The 18342-nt window shown below is 46.2% G+C and overlaps 1 protein-coding gene across 4 annotated transcripts in view; it reads right to left on the reverse strand.

The window, feature by feature from the left end:
* Window positions 1-6412, reverse strand: part of CDH7 (cadherin 7) — a 124129-nt gene extending 117717 nt beyond the window's left edge. The window contains exon 1 of one of the 4 annotated variants that reach the window (XM_037508428.2): window positions 6405-6412. The gene's annotated coding sequence lies outside the window, so the exon portion shown is untranslated. Of the gene's footprint in view, window positions 1-2949; window positions 3124-3690; window positions 3733-4443; window positions 4565-6404 lie in introns of those variants that run through there. The other 3 variants (XM_037508425.2, XM_037508427.2, XM_037508426.2) reach the window with 3 other exon arrangements.
* Window positions 6413-18342: the final 11930 nt, after the last annotated feature.

Raw genomic sequence — 18342 nt, forward strand, 5'->3', positions numbered from 1 at the left:
AATGGGCTGCTGCAGATGCTCTTAACAGGTCACAAAAAAATCAGCAGAATGCAACTTTAAAGTTGCCTTTGACCATCTAGAAAGCTCGGTGATTAAAAAACCACCCCAGTAGACTGTGATACTATAGCAGTAATACTATTTTCACTGACACTGGAACAGGAGCCTATTGAAGATCTTAGAAATAGGGTACCATGGCAGGAAAATATCTTAGGCTATAAGAGATAAAAAGAGAGAGGGAGAAAATATGGGGTTCTACAGGGTATTTAGGTTGTCACTATCAATCCTAGATTTTGAGATAACTGCTTGTTACTCATGTACCCATTTCAATTATTATAGATTCAGTGCTGGCATCTTCACCTTCTGGGACAGAAATACACGATCATTTAAGTAGTTTCCTCTCTATGCCATTTAAAGTTTATCAGCATCTTCAATAATTTTCAAACCAACGAAACAGTCCCCTCCTTTTGGACTTAAAAGGAACATTTTTTTACATTTTAATTAGTGAGGCGGGGACCCTGTGTGATATGTGACTTCTCATGTAAAGAAACTGTGATCAGATCCATTAGCTCCCTGGGCCAGATAACATTACAACCACAGACCACAACCTCCCACGGTTAACTGGCCTAAATATTCAGGCAGGGGCCCTGGAAATGAATCACACAGTCTGTAGCGTGCATCTGGTTATCAGACATGGAATGGAAACTTCTCTAAGTGGATTACTGAGGCAATTTCAAAGAAATAACCTCTACAATGGTTGAAAGGAAAAAGAGGAACAACAGTTTATAATTAACTGGAAGAAACCTAGGTAAATTCAAGAAAATAAAAGTAACCAATAAGTCCATCCATGCTATTTATATCATGTCAACATAGTAAAATTACTTTCAAAGGGCTTTTTTCTTTCTACTTTTACAAGAACTCTCAGCTGTCCTAATTTTAATTTTTAATTTACCCTTGCCTTTACATTGAGCCAGGTATGATTTATGTGACTTCAATAAAAGACATCATGTTTCAATAAACACTTGGCAAAACAGCTCGAAAGAGAAATTCTCCCAGGATGAAAATCTAGAGTATAATCTGAAATAAATGTACAGACAGATGCCTACATGTTCATTTGCACTGATAGTCTTATCAGTAAGTAGACTTGCAGAATGACAAGGGGGAAACGCTTGCAGGGGTTTCATTCTGCAGCACCAGCAAATTCCCAGAGGAGGCACCCGAGTATTGCTGGTTACAGCTAGATCTGCTCTGCTTGTCAGAGGCTGACAAGATGGTCACACACGGGACTCTGATCACATGTCCTGTTTTCTTGTCCTCAGCTTCCCTTTATCACCTCATTTAGTAGCAACTGATGCCTTCACGCCAAAGAAAAAAGCTTCTACCACAGCCCCTTTGCAATCAACATAATGGGTGTTAGTTATTTTAGAAGTTTCTAAAACTCCCAATTTTAGCTAAGGCTTTGAAGCCTTTCTTCCAAGCAAGGAAAAAAAAAAAAAAAACAAAATTGTGTGTGTGTGAGAGAGAATTGTGACGTGAAGCAGACTACAAACAGAGTAAATGCAAAACCTTGTAAAATGCACCAAGGCTGGAATCACTCAGGCATAAATATTTACGTTACCAAACAATTCATAGATTCAGTACTTTAGAAACGATTTCTAACCATCTGACAATGAAAGTATTTAACTTGACACAAAGATGCAGTCCCTTCCTCCTATCAGCATATACCTTCTGAGAAGTTTCTATCAGCTTCGCCTGCAAAATAACTCCAATGCCCAGTGATAGTTAAATAGCAAAGAAATCACCCCCTACAGTGCCGACTCAGCTCCCCACTCCCTTCTTCATCGGACACTAAAAACTGGAGTCAATTCAAGGGTAAACTGCAGTGATAGAGCTGCTTCACAATGACCCTTGTATAGGAAAAGGGAAAGCTTTGTGCTAGTAAATCAATAAAAGTAGACTTAAGAGTTGTGGGTTTGTCAGCTGATTGTTAACACGATTCTAATGACCAAAAGCAGCCCTTAATTACAATAATACCTCACATTCGAAATACACAGTGTCCTTTTATTAAAGCTGCACACATTAATGGCTTTAGCAGGGCGCTGAGCTACTCTCCTGATTATGGTTTTCTTTATTTTTCCTTCCACAGACAGACTTCAGCTAGCGAGTCCAGATAAGACTATTAAGGCTGGCTGTTCCCTAAGCTTCCCCAGCTCCACTCCCAATTAAGCACTAGCACAGAAGCAGGAAAAAGTTGCTCCTTAAACTCCCTGGCTGGCATGCTTGAATCTTTTGCATTTTAATGCATACCTTTCCAAACAGCCCTTAAAAACGAAGAAATAATTCTTAATGTGCTTCTTCACTACAGTACCAAGAAAAGAGCTTGGGTAAACATAAAGTCTAACTCGTTCTTTAGGAAAGAAGTAATTTGGGGTGAGATGCTGAAAGCTTCCAATGCAATTACTTTTTTCTCAGCTCTTTTCCCCCAACTTGTCTGCAGAAAGACACACTTAAAACTAATCAGATGGTGCTGCCAGTGCCGGCGTGCAAACTTTCCTTTATAAAAGGGCCGCTGCGACCCCGAAACTCTATCCCATTTTGTGTTTTTGTGCAACTACTCTGATTTTCAAGACACATACGTATCACTCAGCAGCCTCACTTACTCGCACCTTGCATTATTTTGTTTTCCCAAAATGTTCTGTGCATCTACTTCTGCGTGTCCACTGGCCTGAGCACCCTCTGGTTACAGGAATGGTGCAGGCAAGTGCTACTAAAAGCTACTCCACTTAATGTCTAATAGAGAGATGATAGTTCTTAGAACATAAAAGGTGTTTTAAGTATATCCGTGGTTCAATTTGCAGATCTCCAAAACCTGGAGAGACCCAATCCTTGATAGTCTGTCCTCAGGTTCCCACTCGCCCGCTGCTGGGGCAACTCCTGCCCGTCTCTACTCACCTGAACTACATCTAAGAAATCCGTGCGGTGAACGAGCTAAAACGTGCAGCCAATACAGACAATAGGTCCTTCCCAAGAATCCATGCCCGAGGCGGAACACCGGCAACCCGCGGGCTACCAGGTGCCCCGCGAGGCGGTCCAGCGCGCATTCAGAGGCGCAGGGCGCCCTGTCCCCGCGCACACCTAAGGTGCAGCGCGGCGGAGGCGAGCCCTGCAGCAGCACCGTGGCAGCAGCATCCTGATGGCAGGGAAGGCGAAGCGTCTTGGGTGAATTCCACCTTCAGGAGAGGCACCAGGACGCGGCCAGGGACGGCTCGCGGGTCCCCTGCGCACGCAGGCACACCCCCCCCTCCGGTCTCCGCGCCCCGCAGGCTCCGGCGGCCCCGCCAGCGCGGAGTTCGCCCGGGTTCACCCCAGATCACCGGGGCCCCTCGTGATGCTCCCGGGGAGCGCGGTCCAGCCTGCGCTGCCCGCGGCCTCTGGGGCGTGCCGGGGGCCGCTCCCGCTCCACTCGCCAACTCGCGTCGCACCTGGCGCGGGTGCGCCCGGCTTCTCCGGCGCCCGCACCGCCGGCTCGGACCCCAGGCTGTCCCGCCCCGCGGAGCCACGTCGCCGCGCCACGCAGCAGGAACTTGAGGACGCCACGGGAAACTCCACCCGGGGGCTCCCCCGGCCCGCGGGCTGCTCTCCGCGGAGTCCGCGCGCGGCCAGGGCGCGCTTCTGCCCCGGGCACACACTCACCTGGGGCCCGGCTGCCCTCCCGGCGGCGTCCGGCGCCCGCGAGCCGGCTGTGGGCATCCGAAGGGCGCGCGCTCAGCGGCTGGGCGCCCGCGGGCGCTTCGGGACCCGGTGCGCGCGGCTCGGCGAGCGGGGCGGGCTGGCGGCGGCCGGCGGGGCGCGGGCTCCGGCTGCTCTCGCCGTCCTCTCCGCGGGGCGCCGGGAGCCCGCCGCCGCCGCCGGCTCCCAGGTGCCCCGCCGGCTCCCCGGGTCGGCTCGGAAGCCGGGTCCGGGCGAGCGGGAGCGCGCGTCCGGGGAGGCGAGCGCCGGGAGCAGGGAGAGGGCGCCGGACAGGCTGGGGCCGGAGGGCACGGTGGTCAGCGCGGGCGCAGGGCGAGCCCGGCCCGGGCAGCCACGGAGACTTGGGCACCTGGCGGGGACCCGGCGAGGGCGAGTGGAGAGGCAGCCGCCCGCCGCCACGCGCGCACAGCCGGGCGCGCACACACGCGCACCCCGCCTCCAGCGCCCTCGCCTCTGAGCGGTGCGGAGCGAGTCCTTCGCAGGAAAACCCAGAGGCGCGGGCAAAGGAGGAGGGGCTGCAGCCCATCCATCTCGCCGCCAGGTATTTGCATCTGAAAGCGCCGAGCCGGAGGAGAGTTTGGACGGTTCCTTCCAGGCCCTCCTGACACCCCCACCCCAGCCCCACCTGTCGAGGAGGCCTGATCAATGGAGCGCCTGCGGCGTGAAGGCGAAGTCATAAAACTAATCAGAACTTACCGCTCTGGGGTGATAGTCCTGCCCTTTCAAGCTCCGCGGACCGCCCTGGCTCTACTTTCTTCGCTCGCAGGCCGTGTCCTCCCCTGCGGGGCTCCCTAAATAGGAGCGTCCCAGGTGCCTGGTGCGCGCACGGGGAGGGCGCGCGGACCCCGGCCAGCTGGGGCGGGCGCCCGGGCGAACGCGCCGGAGCTGGTGCACGTTTGTTTTCCTCGCCCTGGTGCTTGATTTCACCTGATATCTAGGTGCTGCGTCCTGGAGGCTGGCGCGGGGGAGAGATCCCTGCTAAGTGCTTGCGTTTTCGTTTTTCTCACTCGGTCCGTGGGACTCGGCGCGTGTCTCTTGTCCATCCTTAACCGTGGTTTCTCCAGATGCCGATTATCTGGGCACAGGCTGGTCCATGTCATCACCTCTGCTTCCCAGGTCCTTCCAGCACATTCGCTCGTCCCCAGCCAGCCCCTCCTGTCCACGCAGATCCTAGTTTTTCCTCGGTAGTTGATACCCTCTCATTTAGTTAGCATAGCATGGGGGTCCACGCTGGGGAGTCTCACAGCACACATTTATTGAGTCCTGCTGCTAAGTTCCGGAGACCATGCTGCCTGTTAACGTTTTAAAAGTTATTATCCCCAACCCCAAATCTCCTCTGCGCCAGGTATGCTCGGAGGGCTGCTTCATGTTCCATTTTTCACTCGACTGTCCGCCATGGCCCAACTTCAGGACATTTACAGCAGACCTCCCGTCTCCTCCTGGACAGCACCCTGGCTTTCCCCAGCGTGCAATCCATCAGGACCCATCCCTCCACGGGTCCCTAGAAAATAAACCTTGGCTTCATCTCTGAGCCTGTGACATGTTTATCTGTGTGAAAATCCCCGATTACGGTGGTGGGAATACTAAGGGGACTACACCGGGAACATAAATCAAATACTGTACAGGGTCTCCCTGGTGGCCTAGGGGTTAACTCTCAGCTCTATCAAGACTGAGTCTGAGTTCAATCCCCAGCAGGGAGCTACCCACATGGTGCAGCAGACCTGTCCATCTCCCCACTGCTCCCCTCAGCAGTGTATTTCAGTCAGTCTGCCTGTTCCCTGCTCTTTTGTGAATCCTCTCATGCCCCCTGCACCTCTGGCCTGTACCCCAGTTCTTTTTTTTTAATATTTATTTATTTGTACAAGCACTGGGTACAGTCAGAAGTGTGGAAGGGTGAGAGATTTCACCAGAGTCAGAGCAGAGAACAGAGCAGGCAGACTGATGAAGTACACTGCTGAGGGGAGCAGCGGGTGGCAGGAGAGGTCTGTGCACCATGTGGGACCCTCACCCGGTGGCCGGGAATGGAACCAGCGCTGCAGAGGCTGAGGGCAGCTTTGCAGCCCAGCGCGCTCAACCGCTGCGCCACAGGGGAGGCCCTGTACCCCAGTTCTTGTATGCATAAATATATAATTTTTTTTAATACTGTACAAAAGTGAATAATGTAAAAAAAATTAATGAAAAAATTTTAAACCCTGATTACTCTGGTTAATAGACAATCCAGACTGTTGTATGTTGTCTTGCTGTGTTTAATGCACATACTTCCAGGAAGGGGCTTCTCATCATTCTGGATTAGCTTCAGGAAAGCAAAGATACCCCACGTTTGGTTGCATAGTAAATACCTGTTGAGTAAAGAAGCATCCCATTCCACAATTACCCCAAGTCTGCCAACTCTAAGCTCTTGGTCAACTGCTCATGGATTGTCTGGGCTTTCCATCTGTAAGAGATGGCGCTGTGAGCAGGAATCAGCACCGCACTGCCTTCAAGCCTAGCTTGTTTTCATCCAAGGACATGAGGAAAAAGTTTGACACCCATCCTTTCAGAATTTATTTGGGTTACCCTTTGTCTCCAATTTTCCAAAATTTTCTCTTCTACATCTACCTGAATGCTCACTCCCAGGCCAGGCTTCCCCCCTGACCCAGAGCTTCCATGCCACCTACCTTCTTGTTGAAGCATGTCCCTGCGCAGAAGCTTTATGCAGAGTCTAGAAGGAGAGAAATGAATTCAGTTAACAAGGACACTAGTTCTGGCATGAAGTGGTGCATCTCAGAGGCAGAGCTAGGGTCCGCTCTCGCATGACCTCAAAGGCAACCAACGGACACCCCTTTATCTCGGGCAGTCAGCAATGGCCTGTGGAGACTGCACAGAAACTGAGAAATGCTGGAGACTTGTGAAGATGCGGGAAGCAGTGAGTAGGCAGAGTGGTCAGGGTGGGTGTCTGCAGAAGGGAGGAATTTGGGCATGAGAGAGGGAGAGCAAAGCTGGACGAGGCTGGACTGCAGGGGGCAGATGCTGCGGGCACCAGGGTCATCTGCACCCCTGGAATGTGTTTGTATGTTACTCTCCGGAGAGAACCCAACGTAAGGAAAGACAAGGGAAAGCAGAGCCCCGGGTTTATGCTGTATTCAAGTCCAGAGCCAGGTTTGTTTTATTTGATCCTCTCCTGCCTCCTCGCTTTCCTAAAACTTTGACTAGAAAGCCTAGTTGGCTGAGTAACGTATAAAAAATTACTATTCCAGATAAACCCGACAGTGCCGCCAAAGGTTTAAGAGTCCATGAAATACAAAACACTATCACTGCATCTGCTGACTTAGGAAATTTCATGTTTCCATATAATTTCCAAATTTACATTTTAATATTTAATGTTCTTATATATAAAACCATCCTTTTCGAATCCTTTCAGTTGAAGGTTTTATTTCTTCACGTAATGTCCTATAACACTGTACACAAATTCGATAAATTTCCTTTTTCTTTCCTCCTGAAAAAAAATCCTCTCTTCAATTTATCTTCCCCTGTCATGATTGAATCAATAACAGAACCTGTCCAGAGCAATGTTTTGAAGAAGAGGGAATCGGAAAAGTTAGGAGAATGGTCCCATGGTCTCTGTGTGGGAAGGTCTCCGTGTGTGTTTTATCTCCTAGTGCAGATTTGCTGCAGAGTCTGATAACTTGCAGATTAGATCATAGTCATTCCATCCTGATCTTGTTCTAATACCAAAACTGCAGGTTGGGGATCCGGTAGGCACAGGCAGAAGGGAGCTAATCATGGAGAACCAGGATTTGAAGGCACCATGTGTAGGGAAACAAATGTGTCAGAAGGGAAGTGGCATTCTCTTAAGGCAAAAACTCCCCAAAAGTCAGACTCCCTAAAAGTTGAACACGTACTCTCTTGTGACTGTGTCTCTCAACAGAACTTTGTGGATATAAGTGGAAAAGTATCTCTTCATTATTCAGAGCTTAGCCTTTCCCAGAGAGGTCTATGCGCAGTGTATTTCCCTTAAGGAGGTAGACCTGTACCTTTCGCCAAGACGAGCTCAGTACAAGATATTCTAGCTCAAGACAGCCATTTCTGAATTGGGTAACTGTTCCCTGAACCCCTGCTACATGCACCCTAGTCTAGGATAGGGGATTCCAAGGATGAATGAGATGTAATTCATCTCTTCAAGGACCTTCTAATCTCCTTGGAAGATAAAGAGGTGCCCACATCTCCATATCCCATGGCAAGCATTTGAATGAAGTGGGCACAAAATGCCAAGTGTGGGAGCACATGAAAGGGCCAAGTGACAAGCAGTCTTGAGTTGGAGAAGAAAATGTCTGGAATGTTAACAGGAGGACAAGGGACACCAGAAAGAGACTGCAAGGGGAAGCCATGAATATTATCGCCAAAGGAAAAGGAACAGCCTGCAGCTTTCTCAAATCAGCCTTGGATGGGAAGTGAAGAAAGCTTTAGAGGATTATTGCAGCAATCCAGGTGAGGAAAACCTTGGCCCCGACACTCATTGTGGCACTAATGTATGAAAGCCCTTTGGTTAGAATCAAAAAATCTAAACTGATTAAAGATTTCTTGAATATGGTTTTCAATAATCAACTATAAATGAACAGAGGTGCACCTATGTTTAGTCTCAAGGAACCACCCACAAACCCATCTCACAGGTGACTGTCCCTCCTAGAATCCTACACTACAAGAATCCAAGTCTGAGAGAATACACTTTTGTAGGTGAGTTTGCTCTTGAGGTTTTCTCTCCATTATCCATAAGGTCAATACGTCCAACCACGAAAACTTATTGAGCATGTACTACTCAGCTGGGGTGCCCTGGAACTGCTGAGACACCACGGAACAATTAAGAAAATGCAAGGATGTCTAGTGGGGTCTATGGAATTATCTCCTTAAGCGTCCTCCCAGCTGAGGAGGGGGCCGCAGAACTTAAAGAGCCCCCCACAAGAGCACGGGACACCCAGCATTCAGGGAGAGCCGAGGGAAATGAAAATCCTCAGGGAGATTTCTCCGAGTCAGTCAGTTTGTTCTATCAAAGACATGGCATCAGCTGTGAGATCACATGTAGCTCCTCACCTGAGCCACATCAGAGACTGGGAATGAAATGCTAGGAGGTCTAGAGAGCTAAGTGATGAATTAAATCCCCCATATTCTAAGCACAGCCCATCTTGAGTACTGCTGGCATCTCACCCAGATATCCAGGGCTGCTTTGTCCATATTGACAATATCTCAGACTTTATGGGCCACGGGTTATCATTCCAAAGTAGAAGTAGAGTTTTCTGGTACTTGTCAATTTTCTCAACATTTTCTTTCTGAAGAACAAACTGCAACAGATAAACATTTGATTTGGTATTAAATGCCAGAGCCAGGGAACACTTATTTAAGTAGCATATGACACTATTGCCGTGCAATTGTATCTCTGGATTCAGAATAGTTGGAACACAAATTACTTTTTAAAAAGCAGCTCAAATCAAAATTGTCAGAAATAATACAACAGGGCCTGTGCTGTCTCTTGAATTATAGCTGTTCCATAAAAGCTTTCTAAAACCTTCAGAGAGAAAAGTAATAATGCAAATTTTGGTTAGACATAGCTCTATCACTCTTTGATATACCATAGACCAGTTCGGGAAAGTGATTTTTCACAAGAGCACGCCTCATTATAACAGTATTTATGGAGTGTATGCCATGTGCCAGGTTTAATGCCACAGGTTGCAGGAGGTAGGAGGTCAAGGTCCTAACAAATAGTCCAGGCACATACGTGACTACAAAAAAGGGAAAGATAAGGGCCTGCCTGGTGGTGCAAGGGGTGGAAAAGCAACATTATGAAGCAATCTGCAGCCACTGCAGCACGAGTTCAATCCCCGGCAGGGGAGGTGACCCACATGGCGGCAGCAGACCTCTCCTGCTGCTCCCCTCAGCAGTGTGTTTCAGTCAGTCTGCATGTTCAGCTCCCCACTCTGTCTCTGGTAACTCCTCTCACCCCCTGCACCTCTGGCCTGTACCTCAGTTCTTGTATGCATAAATATATCTTCAAAAAAGGGCAGTGGGGAGATGAGGTGAACTCAGGTCCAGAACAGCAAGCAGGGAGGTTTGGGATTTGAAGGTGGAAAATAACATGATCTAGTGAGTCCTAGAAGCAAAAAGCAATAGGACATCCCACTTGGGTCCTGAACATGAAACGGTGGAGGCAGTAGGAGCCATCGGAATGCTGGGGAATATTCAGAGAACTTGAAACAAGCCCAAGGAGCACAGGGATTTAATAGGGGAATTTTTTTTTCTTGGAGAAAATTATATTTTCATACATAATGTTCTACTCACCTGGTCAGAAAGAGGGCCCCCTAAACACACATTCATTGATTCCACTTGCACTTGGGAAGCCTTGCTCCACCTATGCCCACCACCCCCCACTCTGCAGCAAACCTTACAGCTCCCCAGACGGCAAGCCAGACAGCGGGCTCACCCTGGGTTCTGTAGTTTTTATAGCTGGTGCCACTCAATTATATTTAGGGCTCTCGCAGCACACATAAAATGTGCATGTAGGAGAGACCCTCCCTCCAGCAGCTGCCTACAGCCCACAGGACAGTTCTCTGGAGTATGTGACTTTGAGGCTAAACTCTTATTCGGAAGGAAAATCCAGGAAGGGAAAACAGGAGAGAAAATTGCATTCCTTAGGAAGAAGGATTAGAGGAAATGAGCCAGTTTCTTGCAAGGTGAAATTTCAGGAAGGTAAGCACGCTTAATAAAACACTGAAGAAGAGCTGCTCAAGAAGACACTTACCGTTAAGAAGAGCAGTCGTCTTTTTATGAACTTGAACTACTTCGTGCACAAAGGTGAGATCTGAAGCAGTCATTATCTTTGTGAACTGCCAAGTGGTTCCATTTTCCACTTTTAAGTCTAAATGATTAAAAAGGAACAGAACAGGTACCGCTCCTTACTCTTGTCCCATCTAGAAAATCGGTCACTCTGAACTCCGAGGGAAGGGAGTTCCCTCAATTGTAACAGGGTGGTCCCCAGGAAAGGGGGAGGTTCCCTGCCCCACCCAAGGGAGGGTGGAGCTGAGCAGGAAGAGGAGAAGCGGCAGAAGAGACTGAGGAAGGAAGCAGGATGGAGCCAGGAGACCTGGAGGAGGTGCATGGAGCCTAGAGACACGTGAAGAAACTGCGCTTGTCTTTTGGTCGTGGACTGGGTGACACAGATGTGGGTGAGACCTGTGGGGAGGTGACAATGGCAGCTTTTATCTTGATGTTGATTTTGCTCTTTTCCTTCCGGGCTTGTCTGGTTGTTTGTGACCCTTTTCTGTGGGTCCCCACTGGAAGATGCTTTAGACTTGTAGCAGGCTTTGGGGCCTTGTTCTGGGCCGATCCCATATGGATGGACTTTTACCCACGAGGGGACGGGTAATTTGGGTGCTTCATTTAGAAACTAGACTCTTTGCCTTACCTGTATTGTTTCCTAGTTGTATTAAAGTTCCTTCCCATTAAAGTCTCATATGTTTTGTGTTGATGCGGCGGATGGCAGAACCCATTTAGAATAGGCAGGTTTGCGGGGCTTGGGCTACCCCTCTCCCTGTCCTATAACAAACTACAAAAGATGAAATCAACTCACTCATTTCAGATATAATATATAAAGCTAAGGTCAACAGACCTCAGGAACAAAATAAAGTACAATGTGCCTAGTGCTTCTGTGTATTTGTGTGAAAATAAGTGGTGACAGAAATGAATACTTATTATGACCTATCTATTCACAAGGGCTTTTTCATTTAATGCTGACAGAAAAATGGCATAGTGAGTGACTTAAAACTGTTCTTCCACATATATCTATGGCTACAAATAATGGCCTGAAAGAGTTAATGAGCTTCAGCAAGCAACCAAGTTACACCAGTCACAGAGGCTAATTGGGTTCAGTATCTTATGCATGAAATGACCTACATACACACCTTTGAAGACGCTTAGGCATATTCCCTTATTTTATCAGTGATGAAACGAAAATCCAGACAAGTAAACAGGGACTGGCTCATAATCTTATGACAAACTTCTTCGGGATGGAAGGAAGAATCAAAACAGAAAGGACAGCGAGCTGTGTGGTGCATATTGCAATGTTCGAAGCAAGATTCCCAAAGACATTCCAACATAATGATTTAATGCTTCAAATACCAAGAAAAAAATCCTTTTTCCTAAGCAATGGTAAGAGAATTTGTAGCTGTTTTCATTTTATATTTTTTGTACCTGGGATGCTAATGAATTTATAATTATAAAAATTGAATGCATATTCATTAATGGTTATGTAGATGTGGTTCTCCATCACACCTGCAAATTTTATTTAAATACTGATGTAAATCATAATTCTCATTCTGAGGAGTGTAAGAATTAAACATGCCCTTTGCTTTAGGGTAAGATGTCTTTCACTGGACCAGCTAGTGAACAGAAAATGGCAAGATAGTCATTCTAATACATCATATGTTAGAATCCACACTGATTGATAATTCATCAGTTCTTGTATCAGATGAAACAGTGGGCAGCGTCTACCCAAATGTTAAATTATTTTTTAATCTATGTATATTTAAAGCACAGTTAAGTGTGTAAAAATGGCCCTACTTATTAGAAAAGTAGTTGGTAATATTTAAATATTCTTATAAATTAAGACCATTAAAACATATCCTTTTAACTCCTGAAAAATGGCTCCTCAATAGCCTTTTATATTTGCCTTGTTTGAGTCTCTGGTCTGAGCAAATTAAGAGGAACAAGGCAAACAATGTAGTGGGTGTTTCCAGACCAAGAGTTCCTCTGACCACACCTAGCCCTGGGCCTGGTTTCACAACCACTTAGTCCCCAAACCACATTAAAAACTTTGTCTTCCAGTATTTGCTACTAGTAAATTATATGTACGAGTCTCTATTTCTGACTTCTCTTCTACACACTGAAGAGCTGCCAGGCTGCATATTTGTATTAGAAGTTTCATTGAACTTGAGGATTTTTTTTTATTGCCTGGACGTGGAACACGTCCTGTGCCAGGTTACCACTGTCAGTTTACTCTTAATTGACCTGCTGGAACTTTGCAAGTGTGAAATTTATAATCCCTAATGTGGCTGGAAAATGCTTTAGTCTGTCCACGTGGCCATAAGAAATCTCCAAGGACCTGGTGGCTTAAACAACAAATTTTACTTCTCACGGTTCTATTCTGGAGGCTGGAAGTCTAGACCAGAGTGTCAGCTGGGTTCTGATGAGGCGGTTTCCTGCCTTGTGGATGGTCACCTTGCTGCATACTCCTCCCGCTGCTAGGGGGAAGGGATGTCCTGAACAAACTCCACAAGTAGGTTTGCTGGACCCCACTCCCACCCCAGACCCGTGGGGGTCTCTTGGTTTTTCTGCCAGCTCTCAGAATGCTACTGGGGTGCCAGCTCAGTTGAACTGGTAGGACGCGTTCATGAATTTATCTCCCTCTCTTTCCCGAATTATTCATTTCTTCATTTCCCCTTCTTTGTTAAATAAACCCTTTATTAACCTTTTCGCGTGTGCCTGCAGTTGAGCCTCATTATAAGTTCCTTTAAAGCGTGCAGGTGAGGCCCACAGTCAGGCCGCCATGTCATACCGGAGCTGCCGTGTAACACCGCCAAGGAGAGTTCCCTCCCTCCATGCCCTAAGGTGGACACCAAGGCCCCCAGCAACTCATCCAGATGCAATCATGCCCCCAGGCCCTTCCTCCCACACAGCCACCCTGGGGACTGCAGTCTCAACAGAGGAATTTCAGGCAGAACAGATACTTTCTGTCCCCAGCATACAATGGACAAGTGGGTAGCCTGAACGTCTGAAGATGCTGTTTCTCATTTAACCCTCAGATGTGGTAAGACCGTGACATTCTTGTGCAGAGCAGTTCTCTGTACTATGCATTTGAAACAGATAGAAGCCTCAGCACTAGCCTTCCCACCCCTCAACCCTCATCGCTAAATTCCCTAGGGTGTTCCTACCACCCACTGGGACACAGCTACCTTACTATAGTTTGCAAAGGACTTTTGATCTTTTTTTCCTCACTTTACTTAAATACCTCAAGGTTTTCCATGCCTGCCCCTCCTGTTGATTTAAGTGGAGTCTTATCACTAAGATAACTGTTCCGGAGCAAGGGAAGAAAATTATGAATCATCTCATTTTATGTAGACTAGTTAGGAAACACCCAAGTGACTTTAGTTTCCCAGTCCTAACAGGATGGCCTGGATGTTAATGAAGCCCCAGTTTGTAAGGGATACCTTCTTTTTTTTAGGATTCTTTTCTTTGCAAAATACAGCTTTTCAATTATGTCCAACATATTCTTCCTTATTTAATTCCATAAATAACATGATCTTTATATTCCTAAATCTTCTTATCCTGGATTCATTTTGCTATTTTTACTTTTGGTTTAAAAAATAGGAATATTTGATAATCACTAATGGGAGTCACAGGAGACACAACTACAATATTTTATATTTTTTATATTTCATATTTATATTTTATATTTTTACTACATTTATTTTTTGTGCCCAAATAGCATAGGATGTATAATAATATAAACTAAAAGTATTGTTAAAGCCTTTGAGGCACTTATATTTTAATTTCAGAATAACATTCTCTCCATTTTAACTAACAGTTCAAAGGATATTGTAAGCAATTATTAATTATATCATGCATGAAATATGTGATGCTGGGACAAGAATTTGAATATAAAAATACTTCTATTTTCACAAGAAGTATGTATAAGTTCAGATATTTTTAGAGATATTTATGTCTTTATTACAAATAGAAATGACCATAATCACCCAAATTTATCCAAAATCTATTCTCTTAATAGACACAAATCTATAGTTTTAGATGTTTATATATATATATTTCAAAATGTTGTCAGGGATTCAAAAAAACATAACTCTTGTCAACAAAACCAGAGACATTGTAATTGATTTTGTTTGTTTGAAGAAACTGTAACAGGGTGGTCCCCAGGAAAGGGGGAGGTTCCAGGTTCCCTGCCCCACCCAAGGGAGGGTGGAGCTGAGCAGGGAGGAGGAAAAGCTGGAGAGGAGACTGGGGAAGGAAGGAAGCAGGATGGAGAGCCAGGAGGAGACCTGGAGGAGGCACGTGGAGCAGGGAGACGTGAAGAGGCTGCACTTGCTTCTTGGTCCTGGACTGGTTGAAACAGACGTGGGTTTCACAGAGACCTGTGGGGAGGCTAACAATGGAGGCTTTTATCTTTATTTTGATTTTGCTCTTTTCTTCCCAGACTTGTCTAGCTCTTTCTTCTCCTTTTCTATAAGTCCCCACTGGAAGGTACTTTAGACCTGCGGCAGGCTTTCGGGCCTTGCTTTGGTCCAAACTTGTTTGCCTGGACATTTACCCACCAGGGGATGGGTAACTTCGGGTTCTATATTTGGAATCTATTTTGTTTGTCTTGTCTGTATTGCACACGAATAGTATTAAAGTTCCTTTCCATTAAAGGTCTTACATGTTTTGTCTTGATGTAGCAGATGGCAGAAGCTACTTAGATTGGGCAGGTTTGGGGTTCAGGGGTGCTCCTATCCCTGCCCTGTAACAAAACCACATCAACTGCACTCTTCTTAATAGGAGAGAATATCAGTTAGAGTGAATAAAATTGCTCATGAAAAATATGTTGGAAAAAAACAACCAGGCAGCTCTTACTATAGAAATGCACTAAATGTGGGCTTATGAGCAGCCCAACATAGGCCTTGAACATGCCAAATTCAAGGGAAAAAATAATCTGTAAATTACTTAATTTGACTGAAAAAAAAAAAAAGACCGAATAATTGCACTCTAAAATGTCTGGACTTAGTATAAAAGTTAATTTCATAAGAAAGCTCAGAAGTAACAGCTGTGAGAGAATGCAGAGCGAAAATACCTTCACATTTCTGATTAACTGAGCTTAAGACTGAGACATTGAGAGCGAAAGCAAGACAGGGATAATGTAACTTTTCCACAGCTCTTTAAGTCCATTAAGCACTAATTGGGAAAAGATTTTTTTCCTGGCAGTTTTACCAGAAGAAAAGAAGAAAACAAAACTTCCTTCACGCCGGTTCTGACAGAAGACACAGAAGGAGGACTGTGTGGGGAGACGCGTCCACACCCCTATCCGTTGAGGCCTTTTCTTTGCCCCCTTCAACAGGATGTCAGTCCCCTTTGAAAGGTATTGTCCTCAGCTAAGACGCTGGTGAAAGGCAACAGATGTCGCTAAGATTATACCGGCCTGTCCACTACCCTGTCTCACTTTTAAGGGAAGAAAAATGTGGAGAGAGAGAGGAGAGAGACCCAGCCTTGCTTTAAATCATTGCGCCATTTTGCGCCTGAGCAAATCTGTTTGCACATGCTCGGCTGGCCTGGCAGAAAGGGCTGAGCCTTCCCATTCAGCGCGAGGTCAATCCTAATGTGATGTGCACTGCTCCTCATGCCTTTCACATGAAGCAGCTGCCTCTGATTGCCAGAACAAATTGAGGTGATTCAAGCCACCAGCAGGGCATAAGTATATCTTCCATTCACTGGGAAAAGAGGAAAAAGCTCAGAGCAGACCAACTGGGGTTGTCCACAATAAACCGTAGGATTAGATTTGATACACTGGATATTAAGACATGGTCATGTTGAAAAGTAGGCCATAAAGACATAAGAAATTACAAGACGGTCACAGGAATGACAATATGGGAAATCAGTGCTTGGGCATTTATGAAGTTACACCTAATTATCAAACACCCTGTAGTTTCTGTGTCTTCCAGACACCTGAGGAATTTTTATTGTCAGTTAGATACATAACAGACTCTTTAGGGGCACGGGACACAAACAGAAGGCTGCAGACACTTGTAAAGGAAAAAAAAATCCATTACATGGAAAGTTATATGTATTATATATAATATATATTAAGATATACAATCTCCTCTCTGGTTACATTTTTTTTAAATAATTAAATGAATTTACAGTCTTATGTGGTCATTTATTTTTGTATAATATTTGATTTCTCCCCTCCACTGTAGCCCCTGTTCTCCCACCATCATATGAAGTAATTTTTAAGTAGGTTTTTTCAATTCTTAAAGAAATTTTAAAAGGGTATTTTGCAAAGATCACATATTTACTTTTAAAATAAAGTGTCCCTAATCCATTCATTGAGATAAGAACATTAGGCAAACATTATCTAAGAATGGATGAGGTTCTTTTTCTTCTTTGATGGAATTATATTCCCTAAATTAGTAGCACTGACTGCATTTTTTAGTCCTCAACAGTTATTATTGTGTTTAAGTTCAGAAGAATTACTCCATGAATCCCACACAATCCTAGCTCCCCCATTCACAGGCAGTGGTGAGAGTTTTGTATCTTAAAACTTTGACCTCAGGGTATTTTTTTTTTTAATCCCCACTAGAACTGTGGTCATTAAGGATAGGTAATAGTCCTTGTTCACATTCCGAGAACTTAGAGAAATTTTCGTAGTATATAGGCTTAGTCAACAAATGACTCACGTGTAAATATTAACTTCATTATGTTGTTATATAATAACATCTCACACACAGACACACAGGCACAAATACAATTATATGGAAGACACTAAGCTTAAGACCATCATTAGGGCCTCCCTGGTGGCCTAGGGGTTAAGTCTCAAGTGCTATCACCCCTATGGCCTGAGTTTGATCCCCAGCCAGCGAGTTGACCGACATGGCGCAGCAGACCCCTCCTATCTCACCCACTGCTATGCATTGTATTTCAGTAGATCTGGCTGTTCTGCTCCCCACTCTGTCTCTGGTGAATCCTCTCACCCCCTGCACTTCGGGCCTACACCCCAGTTCTTCTATGACAAAAAAAGGGCAGCCATCATTAAGCACATAGTAAATTTTTGACTAAAGCTGTCACCTCTTAAATGGGGCAGGTTACTTGTCAGCGAGAACACTACAGTTTTTTTTCAAAGTGAACACTGAGCTTAAAGAGAATTCCAAGGGCATTTAAAAGGGGACGGGGGGGGGGGAGCAACATGGCGGCGAGGAGACGCTGCGAGTAAGATCTCCCATTAAAAAAAGTTATTAGGGAGGAAAAGCGGCAGGTCCCAGTGAGAACTGGGACACGGAAGATAAACGGGTGACGCCAGCAAACTGCCCGAAGAAGAAAGTGGCCATAAAAGAGGACCAGAAGGGAGGGAAGCGCAGAACCCTGCTCCCCTCCCCCGCCCACAGAGGCGGCACTCTCCGACCTGCAGAGAGGAGGGAAACAACAAACCAAAATGGCCAACAAGAACAAACGACGCAGCAAGCGGGACTGTGAGTGGAAAGGAACTATTTCAGCCACCACACCCCGTGAACGGGAGCTGTGGAGAACCCTGCAGGATCCGCCGCGGCGGTGAGCGAACGGCTCCAGGCTCCATTGAAGAGAGACCCCGCCCCCGGGGAGGAGCCCAGCACCAGCTCCGGGCGCCATTGAAGAGAGGCCCCGCCCCTGGGGAGGAGACCAGCACCAGCACACAGCCCCGGGCTGCCCGGTAAGCCTGCGCGGAAAGGCGGCGCACTGGAAAAACAGGCGCGGATCGCGGTCAGGATTGTGCGGCGCCAAAAACCAAGTGCGGATCGGTATCCGGATTGCGCGCGGAAAAGCAGTGCAGTT

This window comes from Talpa occidentalis, unplaced genomic scaffold (assembly GCF_014898055.3).
Source record: "Talpa occidentalis isolate TD23 unplaced genomic scaffold, MPIMG_talOcc4v2.1 talOcc4.13, whole genome shotgun sequence".
NCBI classification, from domain to species: Eukaryota; Metazoa; Chordata; class Mammalia; order Eulipotyphla; family Talpidae; genus Talpa; species Talpa occidentalis.